Source organism: Herpailurus yagouaroundi, unplaced genomic scaffold (genome assembly GCF_014898765.1).
Source record: "Herpailurus yagouaroundi ecotype Mexico unplaced genomic scaffold, PumYag 142, whole genome shotgun sequence".
In the NCBI taxonomy this organism is placed as follows: domain Eukaryota; kingdom Metazoa; phylum Chordata; class Mammalia; order Carnivora; family Felidae; genus Herpailurus; species Herpailurus yagouaroundi.
The window spans coordinates 4703552-4716040 of NW_024412397.1; the positions used below are offsets into that span (position 1 = coordinate 4703552).

Sequence of the window (12489 nt, forward strand, 5' to 3'; positions counted from 1 at the left end):
CAAACACAGAAAAATGCTTGATAACATAACAACACAGTTGGAAATGCAGATCCAAGCGGAAAATTCTCCAGGGCCAAAGACAGGGGAACTCGAAGATACAGCTGAGAAGCAGGATGGCAACTTAGAGGCCTGACGGGCTCTCTGAATCTGCCTCACCTGCAGGAAGGAAGGAGATGAGACCGCAGGTGCCCTCTCTCTGCTGCCCCATCCGCCAAGTACAGCACCGCGTTGGAATTTGACATTCCTGGGGAGCCAGGGAAGGCTGTCCCATCTGTGAGCAGGAGTTAAGAAAATTCTGCCCATCTGCCTGGGGATGTGGCTCAGAAGCATGCCGCTCACTCTGGGCCACGGGTGGTAAAAGAGCAGAGTTCTGGGCCACTTGCAGGTAGGGTTCGAATCATACCACCTGTGAGGGGCAGAAATCAACATGTGAGCCTGGTCCGGAAATAGTGAAACCCGGGGAGCCCCAAAGAGTACCCCCACATCCTGGGACGGGTGCAGGACTGCATGTGGAGACAGCTCACACTGAACTGACCTCATAGCCAAGTGGTATGCAGCACGCAAAGAGACAAGGTGCCGCGTGAGAGCAAACAGATGCAGCGGCGAAGACAGAGAACCTCCCCGGGAGCACCAGTGACAGAAAAATCCAGAAGAGACGTCAGTGTACGGGTGCTCAATGTCTCACAACACAGGAGGCGCTGAAACACGCACAGGAAGACCTAGCAAGAAATGAGAAGAAACTCTAGGAATGGGACGGATGGTTATTCTAATGAAGACTCACCAGATGGCAGCACAATGAGCTAGATGCCACGGAAGAGAGCATTGGTGAATGGAAGAGTGAGCTGGGGAAGTCCCCTGCCGGCACAGAGAGCCAAAGAGAGGGAAAATGTGAGGGAAATGGAGCATCCCACAAGGCAAAACGAAGACTTTCAACGCACGCCTACGGGGTGTGTCAACTGGCCGGCAAGTGAGGATCCCTTCCTTCAGAAGAAAGGCGTGCAGAGTATGGGGAAGGTGAATTACTTGAAGAAATGAAGCCTGAGCATTTTTAGAATTTAAGGAAGATAAGTCTTGAGGTTGAAGAAGTACACAATGTCCCAAATAGGAAAAATAAATACAACTCCACTTTCAGATTCATCACAATGAAACTGTGAATATTAAAGATAAAGACAAACTTTAGAGAGAGGTAACATCCCCTTACAAAGGGATGACAATTTGACTAAAAACAGATTTTTCAGGGGCGCCTGGGTGGCTCAGTTGGTTAAGCGTCTGACTTTGGCTCAGGTTATGACCTCACGGTTCAGGAGTTCGAGCCCCACGTCGGGCTCTGTGCTGACAGCTTGGAGCCTGGGGCCTGCTTCGGATTCTGTGTCTCCCTTTCTCTCTGCCACTCCCCTGCTCGTGCTCTGTCTCTCTCTCTCTCTTTCTCAAAAATAAATGAACATTTAAAAAAACTAAAAAAACCCAGATTTTTCATCGGTAATAATAAATGCCAATCAACCATGTTGAAAGAAAGTAATTGTCAGCCTCAGCTGACCTTCTCTGTCAAGAACAACCATGAAATAACACCTCTCCCTATGGCATTTATCAGGCCAATCCCTTTCTGAAAAAAGTACTAAAGGGTGTGTCCGATGAGAAGGGAATGGACCCCCTGAAGGACGATGGGACCATTTGTTAAAAGGACAAATTTGGGGAAACTTAAAAACAAGGTGGGATTAAAATAAATTAAAAACAATGTGGAAAATGAGAAGGAATGGGGAATGAAGACATTCAGAGGGAGTGATTTTGTTCCAGAAAAGAATAGGAATTTGAACTAAATTTAATTTTGAATGTGAAGAAGGAATTGCAGGGAGATTTCATGGAAAACCCTATTGTGTTAGGAGAGGGGGGCAGAGAGAGAGAGAAAGAGAGAGAGAGAAGGAGATGTCGAGGAGGATGGAGGGAGGAGGGCTAGAAGGGAGGGGAGTAAGGGGGAGGTTTGGGAGAAAGGAGGGAGGGGGAGGGGGGAGGAGGGAGGGGGAGAGAGTGGCATTTACTTTAGCTACTGAAATTTATAGGACTTAAATCACGAAGTTCAAGTCAACCAGACTTTCTGGGGAGAAAAGCCAAGCTTCACCCTGTTATGAAAATTAGAATTCCAGTCTTCTGTTTGGGCAATAACATTCAAGTGGATGTTGGCCACCTGGAGGCAACTGGAGGGAAATGTGAGTTGTGTTGGTTTAGCTCAGCTAGGAAGGCTGCAGCATCAGTGTTCACACTCGCCAGGATTTTCATGGAAGCCGGGGGGGGGGTGGGGAATGGAATGTGTCACAGACTTTTTGGTGGAGTTTTGCAGTGGCTAACCAGAGGCCAATCCCTTCACTCTCCTGGGGAAGATGGGTCCACTGAGAGAGGGAGGGGCAGCTTCCAGAACCACCTGGCAAGCCTTAGATCCCCAGTCAGGGGGGATCCTGTCTCATTTGCTGTCTGTGGGGTCACTGTGTGGAAAGCTCCCTGAAACCAGAATTCCCTGGATTGGAAGAGGCTGAAGCTACCCATGACGAGCTGCAGTTCAGAATGGCTTGATCCAGAGCCGTCCAAGCAGAGTATTGTGGGGCGCTGGGCCTGCCCAGGGGGGCAGATAAATTGTGAATTCACACTCTGAGCTTTTATAAGAACCTGTTTTTTAAGAATGCATAATAAATTGGAATAGAAATACTAACTGTAACTTCCCAACCAGGAGAGAGAAGACAGGGGACTGAAGAGAATTTGATAAATCCAACGGAAAATAGAAATGCAGGAAAAGGGAACCAAATAAAACAGCAGGCTAACGGGGAATAGGACGCCAGGCCAGAAGGAGTCCCCGCCGAACTGCATGGAAGTGAGAGACAATACCACCATGTAAGAGGGACAAATAAAAAATGGTAAAAATGGGAAGCAAGTAATAAAACAGTCATTATTTTTTAGTAATATGATCACATATGTAGAAAACTGGAAAGAATTTAGGATTTAGAAAACCAAGAGGATTAAAGAATAAAAAAGAATCAAGAATTAATTATAATTAATATAAAATTTAGCCATTTTGCAAGAAGCAACAAATGATTAGAAAATGTAATTGATAGAAATGGTGTTTATAATAGCAAACTAGCAACAAAATACTTAGCAATAAATTTAGTAAGAGACGTGTATATCCTTTATGAAGAAAATACCATTTTAGGGGCATAAAGAAGACTTTGGTGTAAACACCAGAAAGACTGTGTATTCAAAGACATTATAAATACGTCAATTTCCCCTCATAGTTGCTACCGGTGTGTTAGAAACTCCTTGAACTTGATGGCATAAAAAGCAGCCACTGCCTCCTCCCCCACACCCTGCTGCCCACTCACAGATCCTGGGCATTACCATCTGGAAAGCCCACCTTCTGTGAGGCAGGAAGACCCACTTCCTAGCTGGCCCCATCGCTCAGGGTCTGGTCCTGGTCTCAGTGTGGCCCTGGGCACCTGCACGTGGTCTTGTCGTGGTTTGGCCTTCTCCTAGCTGCACTGTGTTCTGAGCAGGAGCCTGCAGGTGGCATTTCATCCCAAGGTAGAAAGTTCTTGGTCTTCCTGGTGCAAGAACTTTCTTCTTACTGATATCCCTTCCATAGTGTTCAAAGAAAAACGAAGCGGTCCTAGGTAGCAAAAGCGAATGTCCTATTAATAACACACACGTGTGCACTGCGACGAGGCAGTTGGTCACCCACGCTCAGGTACCACCTGCAATCTCTCCATTGTTCGAGAGATGAGCATGAGTGGATGTGTGTGTGTTGTAAACCTAAGTAGCCTGTTTATCTTCTTGATTTGTTCAATTATTATTTAAGGTAAAATTGCATATTTATTCCCTGCCTTGGAAAACAGAGAACAGGCATGGCATGAAGCCACCGGAGAGAAAATGCCAGTGGCATTTCTAGAATGGCAGAGACGACTTCCGTGCATGCTAATTACAGGTTTATAGACTACAAATTTATAGATCTGCTGATTGCTCTCTTGCAGGGGAAGGTACTACACAGGACAAGGCTGGAAAACACACGATAAAAGAAAGCCTTTCTGCTCCTTTCCTGGAAATTGAGAAAATGTGTAGTCAACTGTTCGGGTAATAAAATGTCCAGGATTTTTACAAAATTGGCTACTGCTCAGTGGAAGGCATTCTCTTACCTTTCCTTCATGGTTCCAATAAATACGTATCTGCTTTGAGAAAAAGTCCTCAACATGAAAGGACTTAACTTCTTGTCTTTTAGAAAAAAAATAGTGAAAAGAAACAGTGGCACAAATTAAATTAATTTTCTCTCAAATGACCTTTAAATGTGATGAAACAGCAGCTTTTCAAAATTGCTGAGAAGCACAGGAGAAGTTGTGGAACATCTTCTGGCCGTGAGGAAACGCAAGTCAAAACCACAGTGAGGGGCAGCCACCTGGCTTAGTCAGTGGAGCACACGACTCTGAAGCTCAGGGTCTCAAGCCCCACGTTACGTGTGGAGCCTACTTAAGAAAAAAACAAACCACCACAGCGAGATACACTTTACACCAACACAATGGAAAATAACAAATGCTGGCAAGGATGTGGAAAACCTGGCCCCCTCATAACACTGCTGGGGGGACTGCAAATGGGCAGCTTCTGTGTAAAATGGTTTGGCAGCTCGTCACAAAATGAAACAAGAGTTAACATATGCTCCAGACATTCCACTCTTAGGTATGTACTGAAAAGAATTGGAAACAGGTGTTCAAACAAACACTTGCACACAGATGTTCTTAGCAGCTCTATGAACAATCTCCCGGAGGCAGAAACAACCAAAATGTCCATTAGCGGGTGGGTAGGTAAACCCAGTGTGGTCTCTCCAAAAGCGGAATATCACTCAGCCATGAAAAGGGAATGAGACACTGACATACGCTACCATGTGGATGAACCTCAAAGCCACTCTGCCACATGAAAGAAGCCAGATCCCACCAGATCCCAATGGCCACATGCTGTAATGATTCCTCTTTTGGGATATGTCCAGAGCCAGCAGATCCGGGGAGACAGAGAACACACCAGTAGCTGCAGTTGGGGGTGGGGAGGGGTGCGACAGGGAGAAGGGGAGTGACTGCTGAATGGGTAGGGGTTTTGTTGTGGGGTGAAGATGTTCTGGAACTGGGTAGTGAGTGCCCTGAATACCACCGAATTATACACTTTAAGTGGTTCAGAGGGTACATTTTATGTAGTGTGTATTTTGCTACAATAAAATAACTGCAGATCAGAAAGCAGAGATGCAGTATTTTTCCATTAGGCAACTCAGGGTAGACAAAGTTCCCTGGGCAGGCTTCCCCTGGAGACGGCTGCCCTCTGGCTGGGCATGGGACACTGGACTACTTGGTGGTAGGGTCCCCTTCCTAAGGAAAGAAAAAAAGAAACTTCAAGGTAACTTGGCTATATGTGTATGAGACAACATCCCTCACAACCTTGTAACACAAGATCACTTAATCAGACTACATGTTTGTGTGTTACCCTATATGGGAGACACAGAAGTTAAAAACATATAAAAAAACTATGCCACGTGGCATTCGGGGCTCAGTTCTTTGGGTACAAAACCAACTGAGCAATGCCAACATGAATAAAGTTGCTTCCTATAAAGAAAAGTCTCAAGGTCACAACTCTGTGTGTGAGAATCCTGCTACATTACTTGGGGGCTCGTCCGGGATTCAGAGACAGTGCATTTACACCTACTTTGCCACCAGGGATTCAAACTGCAGGGCCCTGGGAGAGGTGGACCGCTTGACCTGCAAGAGATTAACCCTTCAGGCACTTGGGGGCGAGGACCTGTGTGGCCCAGGAATCAGCTCAGGTCGCTGCCATCAGACTGGTAAGAACCCGGTTCATTTTGGCAGACCTGCCCATGAGAGGCAGAAGGGGAGCCTGATCACCTCCCAGGGTTGCCGTAATAATTCCACAAGGGATGAGGAATGAAGCTGCATCTCTAAAGCGTTGGGCACTGGGCGGCAGGTTGGAGTCGCCATGTGACTGTGTGGGGACTTGTCTCTCCTTCATTTCCTGGGTCAATGACTATGATAATTAGAGCCACTGTCTCTGGTTACTCTATTTCAGAACGGGGACTATAAGGAGCATTCCCAAGCAGGTGCCAAAACTCCTTTTGTTTCGGGGAAATTCCCTGTCTTCTCCAGACTGACATGCACTGCCTAATTGCACCGGTGGAGAACAAAACAAAGGAAACCTGGAGTCTGCTCCTTTGTCTGAGCTGACAAGATTTAAAACTGGGAATTCTCTTTCTCTGCCTTCTGCTGGTACCTCGTCTCTTCTGCCTTTCCTTCCCTCCCTCCTGTTTCTGCACCACCTGGGGGGCGGCCTGCAGAACCGGCTCCTCCTTCCCCCCTAGATGTTGAGGAGTGAAGTCCCCCAAAGTCAGATTTCCCCACCAATGTTCCAGGTAAAAATTAATCATGGGGAACAAACTGTCTTAGGTGGACTCAAGTAAAATGTATTTAAGCTAATTTAAGTTTGCTGATTTGAGATAGACAATGTTTATCAACATTGAAAAAAAAACCCTTTTATTCTACCTAGATTTGCTGAAGGTCAAATGAGCTCAAGTTACCTCCGTTTCAATTTGTTAACGAAAGGATGACTTAAAGTGATGGCTAATTGTGTCTGTCTCAAAGTCATGGATAATTGTTCAGATAGCTTTCAAAGTCCTTGGTAACCTAAAAGGTTAAAGTTTTGCCTGCATGATAAATTGAGATTAAATTCATTGGGTATCTAATGAGATAAGAGGCTAAAGCACTAATTACTAGATGTGGGTCTGTGCTTTTGATTTGTTGCAAAAAACTAAGGATATTTCGAACTGTTGAAAAACATGCTTTGTGCTTAATGGATTCATAAGTTTGCCATTTAAAAAATTCTAAAGTAACATAGAGTTCACAATTGGTTACTACTTAGTTTTCACAGGAGACTAAGGCTTCTAAGAGTTAAAATTCTGCTAACTATAGTTAAAACTGATAAAAATAAGAAAAATAACTCTGTGTGTAAAAAAGTAGGATATATGAACGTATAAGAACTGGAGATGTATTTTTGGTTGAAGGTAAAAGAAAGTAATTTTGTCCTAAATGAGACTAGTTATTTGGAGAGAAATGGCTTGGGACCAAATCTAAATGCAAAGAAAAGCTGTGGAAGGTTCGTGAAGGAAAATCTTTAAAAAGACATTTTATGTGTAGTCAGGGCGGACTAAGGTTAAAATAAATGGATTTTAAAAATACACGGGGTTAAGATTAAAATTCCTCACCCTTTGGTCAAAAGGCTGGGAAAAGTGATGGCAGTACCCTTGGTGCTGGCCTCCAAATCCTTGACTTTTGTGTTGTTCCTGTTCAGCAGAGGACTGGATGCCTCTGCCGTAGGAGGGATAGACAATATATAAAGAGCTTTTACTAAGATACCTGGGAGCCATTTTACTAAACTTAGCCCACTGTATGCCAAAAATGGATACCCACATAGATGAAACTTATTTCTGTGGGCATTGTTGAGAAAGGCAGGGGAAGAGAATAGACCTCGACTCTGGCTCTTTAACCCCCTCCCTCCCTCAACGGCCAATGATCAATATGTAAGTTTCTGTTGGACCAAAATAAAATTAGTGCATCCTACGACAGCCAGGAAAATCTTGCTTGGTCACAGTCCATACCCCCGAGGTCCTACTGGCCAGAAGGGAAGGGGTAAGAAGAAAAAACAGGAAAGACCAGGCCAGCTCTCAGAGGTAGGGTGAAGCCTGGGTAAGAATGACTACTCCCAGCACCTCATGAGCCTGACAGGGCTTCTGGCTGCCAGTCACATAGCCAGCCAAAATGAAGGGCTAGGAGATGAGGCTTCTCCTGGCCAGCTATAGGAAACTGAGATAAGGGACAATTTCTTCCTTTTTCCTAGAGATGCGCAATTCCCCAGCCAAGGCCATTACTCCTTTGGAATGCATTATAATTCATTTGCTTTTGCCCAAAGGCTTGGCCCCAGTACAAATTGGAAGAGGGAACCTGACTGCCAGAGGAAATTATCAACGACAATACCATCCTACAATTGGACGTGTTTTGCAAATGTGAAGGGAAATGGGGGAGAATTCCCCTCTGTTCGTTGTGTTGGGGCCTTAAGAAAAAAAAGCGAGATACATGTAAGCAGTGTAAGGTGGATCCCAATTTAATGGCAACCCTTTCTAAAGTCCAGGAATCAGGAGGGGATGAAATTAAGGGCCCCATACCTGTACCCAAAACCGACCTAGAAAAGGAGGAAAGGAAGTCTCCCACCTCAACCTCCTCCTCCTCGGGTCCTCAATCTATATATTTAAAAAAAAAAAAAAAATTAAGGAAATATAAGATTTAGCCCTTAAATTATGCCAAATTAGCCACTATTTTACAAACACAAAATGAAAGCCCAATGGCCTTGCTGGAGAGGTTGAGGGAGGTTCTCATTAAATACATGGCTACTACCCTGGCACCCCTACGGCTGAGATGATTTTAAAGGACAAATTTGTCAATCAGCCCTAGACACTAAGAGAAAATGCAAAACTTGGCTGTTGGCCTTGAAGGGACCCTGGAGGAGCGCTTTCGAGCTGCCAGTTGGGTATATTACAAACAAAACAGAAAAGGAAGCTTAAAAAAAAATCTGAGGCCTCAGCTGTGGCCTTATATATATACCATGTCAGATGGGACTTCCCGAGGTCCTGGCACCAAGTGCCATTTATATGGCCATTCGGAGCACTAAAATGAGAACTTCCTCAAAGGGGACAACCAAAATGAAAACCGCGTAAACCCTGCCCCTTTTGTGGAGACAATTGCTGGAGATCTGAATGCCCTCGGGGACCTCTATCTGCCACGGCTCAGATAACCAATGTCCCTGGAAGGGACTAACCGGGGCCTGGGGCTCTTCATGGTTAAACCACCCCTAAACCAACTGTATATCAAACCCAGAGCCTCGGGTAACTCTAAATATAGAAGGAAAACTGGTTGATTTCCTTAACACCAGAGCTACCTTTTCTGTCACCCTTTCCACTCCAGGCCAACTATCCAAATCCAGCATGATGATTAGAGACATCTTCGAAAAACTTCTAACTAAATTTTTCTCTCAGCCCTTGGGATGTATATGGAGAAACCTAATTTTTTCTCGTTCTTTCCTGATAATGCCAGAGAGCCTTACGCCCTTGCTAGAAAGCAACAGTATAATGAAATGAGGACTATGGTGCTACTAATTCCAGGACAGATAAACAATTATATGAGTTTTTGAAAATTACTGGACATTGTAGGCTATAGGTACCTGGGCTCAGGAAAATAGTTGCTGCTATATCAATTATTGAAGGAGACTCAATCCCACCTACTCTCTCCCCCCAAATAAACTGGGGTCTGACTTCTAGACACTGTCTCCAGCCCCTGGAATGGTTACAAACAGAGCAGGGCAATTACCATTACCAAGCTCACAGAGCTAAAAGATTGTTAAAACACAGCATCAGGCCTTTCATTTAGGGAGGGACAAAATTTATCAAATGGCCCAAAGGATGTTTACTAAAAAAATTCGTCAAGGACAGTTCTGCACGTAGTAATCAGGCTGTGAAGTATGTCTTAGAAATAATCCTTCCAACCACAAACTTGCTCTCCCAGACAATCAAGAAACTGGAGACTATCCAGGAAAGACTAACGATTAGGTCTCACTCAGATGCCAAGGTAAAAAAACAAAACCGAAACAAAACATTCCAACATCTGTATGGGTTAATGCTTTTTACTAATTGGGTAAAGGCCTTCCTCTACAAGACAGAAAAGGCACAAAACGTAACACAAATTCCGCTTTGTAAAATAATACCCAGGTTTGGCTTGCTAAAAATTTACCTAAAAGTTTTATACATCAAAATAAAGCAGACTGTCTGCTTATACTCAACAAAACTCTAAATAACACCTCACAAACATCAGATGCTTAAAAAATTTTTTTTTAATTAAGTTAGGGCCAAACTCTCAGAAATAGGGCCACCATTGATTACTTACTGCTCGCCTGCTTCTCCATCACCTGGGTTAACGAGAGAGTCCTTGACCTACGTTGTTTGCGAAGTCAGGGTCTCTCCTAGGTTGTCTGACAGGTTTGCAAACTGTAGACATTATCTTAAGATGCCATCTTGTTGGTCCGTATAATCTTCACTTTGCGTTTTTCCCTTTGTGTCTGCTGATGGTGATGCCGCCTCATGCCCGCCAGCCTTCCTGTGAAACCACACGGGGGACCACTCGACCGACCCTTGGGTAGACTCTAACTGCTGTACCCTTACACCGTCCCTTATCAGCTTGAAGAAGCCAGGACAGTCATCGTCCCTGTTCCCTCACAGCAGACACAGGCCCTGTTCCAGGGGAGCAATGAATAGGGAAAGGGTGAACATTAGGCAGGGAGAGAGAAGGGGCCTTCAGGGAGGCAGACGGCAGCTGCAGGCGGGAGGCTAAAGGAGCAGACGGGTTCTCCCCTTATGAGATCCTTTATGGGCACCCTCCCCCCATTATCAAGGGCATAAGGGGGGGGGGACCTAAATGAGACAGGCAATCTAACCCTAAGACAACAGATGTGAGCCCTTGCCTCTACCCTAACCACCTTACACCGCTGGGTCAGGGAGCGATTACCTGTGAGTCTGACCACAGACACTCACCCCTTTAAACCAGGAGATGCTGTATGGGTGAAGGAGTGGAGTGTCCAACCCCTTAAACCCCTCTGGAGAGGACCGTTCACTGTCATTTTGTCCACCCCTACACAGGAAAGTAGCCGAAGCGGGTCCCTGGGTTCACTACGGCAGAGTGAAGCCGGCATCTCGAAACTGGGAGTGCCTTCCTGATCCATCCACGCCGTGCAAGCTGACCACACGGAAGGTTCTGCAACTCCAGAGGCCCCGGGAGACCACAGTCCTGCTTCAGTCCCTCCGGAAGCTGACTGATCTACGCACGGCAGAAGCTTGAGGAACCAACCGACGGTCCAATGAAACAAAAGACGGTCCGTATTTTTATAGGCTTCCTTGCTGTGAGGCACTGTCACGCCTTGTTGCCCACTATTATTGTGATTCTTGCTCTACTCTTTGTCATAGGATTGGCTGAGGCCGCCTTGGCTGTTAACACTCACCCTCCTTTTGTGGACAGGATGCTTCGTTGGTACCAACACGGGGAAACAGTGGCGATAAGAGACTAGAAAATTAGATTCCCACAAACCTTATACTAAAGCAAAATACCCCAGTTCTACTACCGGGGTTTGGCTTCTCAAAAACTCAATTATTGGGAAAAACCGTCTTGCCTTGTGGGGAAAAAGTTCATCGTCGCCTTTGTTAAAAACTTTAACATGCCTAGGCCAAAGATTTTATAACTCGACTGCCCAGAAAACCCAATGGTGGGGGACCCCCAGATCACCTTGAACCAGATCCCCACTCCTCTTCTGACTTCTATCATCTCCGAGAGGCCTGAGACAATGTCAATGCAGCCATCAAATGGTGGGTCCCAGGTGAACTATGCTCGGTATATGAAAGGACAGCCTATGCGGTACTTTCCTCAGTCTGGTCAGGGTCATATGTGTTGGGAACTCTTCGTCCATCTTTCTTCCTGCTCCCACTTGCCAGAGGGAAACATTTGGGAGTCCAAATGTATGGGCACGGGGAGACTCAAAGAAAGCAGCGTGCCTTAAAAATTAACAGTTAAAACGATAATAGATGGCCTCCCGAGCATATAATCCAGTATTATGGGCCTGCCACCTCGGCAGAGGATGGCCGCACCCCATTTACGTGCTAAACTGCATACTCAGACTGCAAGCAGTTAATAGAAATTATAACCAATGAAACTGCCAGAAGCCTTAACTTACCAGCCAAGCAGCAAACCCAAATGTTCAACGCCATCTATCGAGATTACTTGGCCTTAGATTACCTGATTGCTTCTGAGAGAGGTGTTTGTGGAAACCTTAACCTGAGCACCTGTTGCCCACAGAGAGATGATGACGGGAGAGTCCTAGAGGAGATCACAGATCAAAGAAAAAAGGTTGCTCACGTCCCCGTCCGGACCTGGACCGGTTGGAACCCCGCCAAGTTATCTGGAGGATGTTTTTCAACTCTCTGGGGATCCAAAACCCTCATGGAAGTCAATGCTCCTCCTCATTTAGGAGGGTGCTTAATCTCACCCTCCTTTGGTCCACTGGTGGTACGGTCAGCCTCCAGTCTCACTGAGCCATAATTTAAAAAAAGAGGGCCACTCGTGTAATGATGTTATAAAAATATAAACCTCTAAACCAAGATCATGCTCTTGGACCCTAAATAGAGGGGTCCGAGCATTAAAGGGGGGAACGTGGTAGGATCCCCTCCTTAAGAAAAAAAAAACAAACTTCAAGGCAACCTGGCTATATGCCCACGTGACAACATCCCTCATGACCTTGTAACATGAGACCACTTAATCAGACTCCATGTTTGCGTGCTACCAGATATGGGAGACAAAGAAGTAAAAAATATATTGA

The 12489-nt window shown here is 45.5% G+C and overlaps 1 long non-coding RNA gene across 2 annotated transcripts; it reads right to left on the minus strand.

Annotated features, from left to right (window-relative positions):
* Positions 1 to 3094: 3094 nt before the first annotated feature.
* LOC121032795 (uncharacterized) lies at positions 3095 to 12393 on the minus strand. Of its 2 annotated transcripts, none has more exons than XR_005791482.1 (2): positions 10014 to 12393; positions 3095 to 3649 (listed from the first exon to the last, which is right to left on the minus strand). It is a non-coding gene; the product is annotated as an uncharacterized LOC121032795 (long non-coding RNA). The 2 variants fall into 2 exon arrangements; XR_005791481.1 differs by lacking the exon at positions 10014 to 12393 and adding an exon at positions 4173 to 4527.
* Positions 12394 to 12489: the final 96 nt, after the last annotated feature.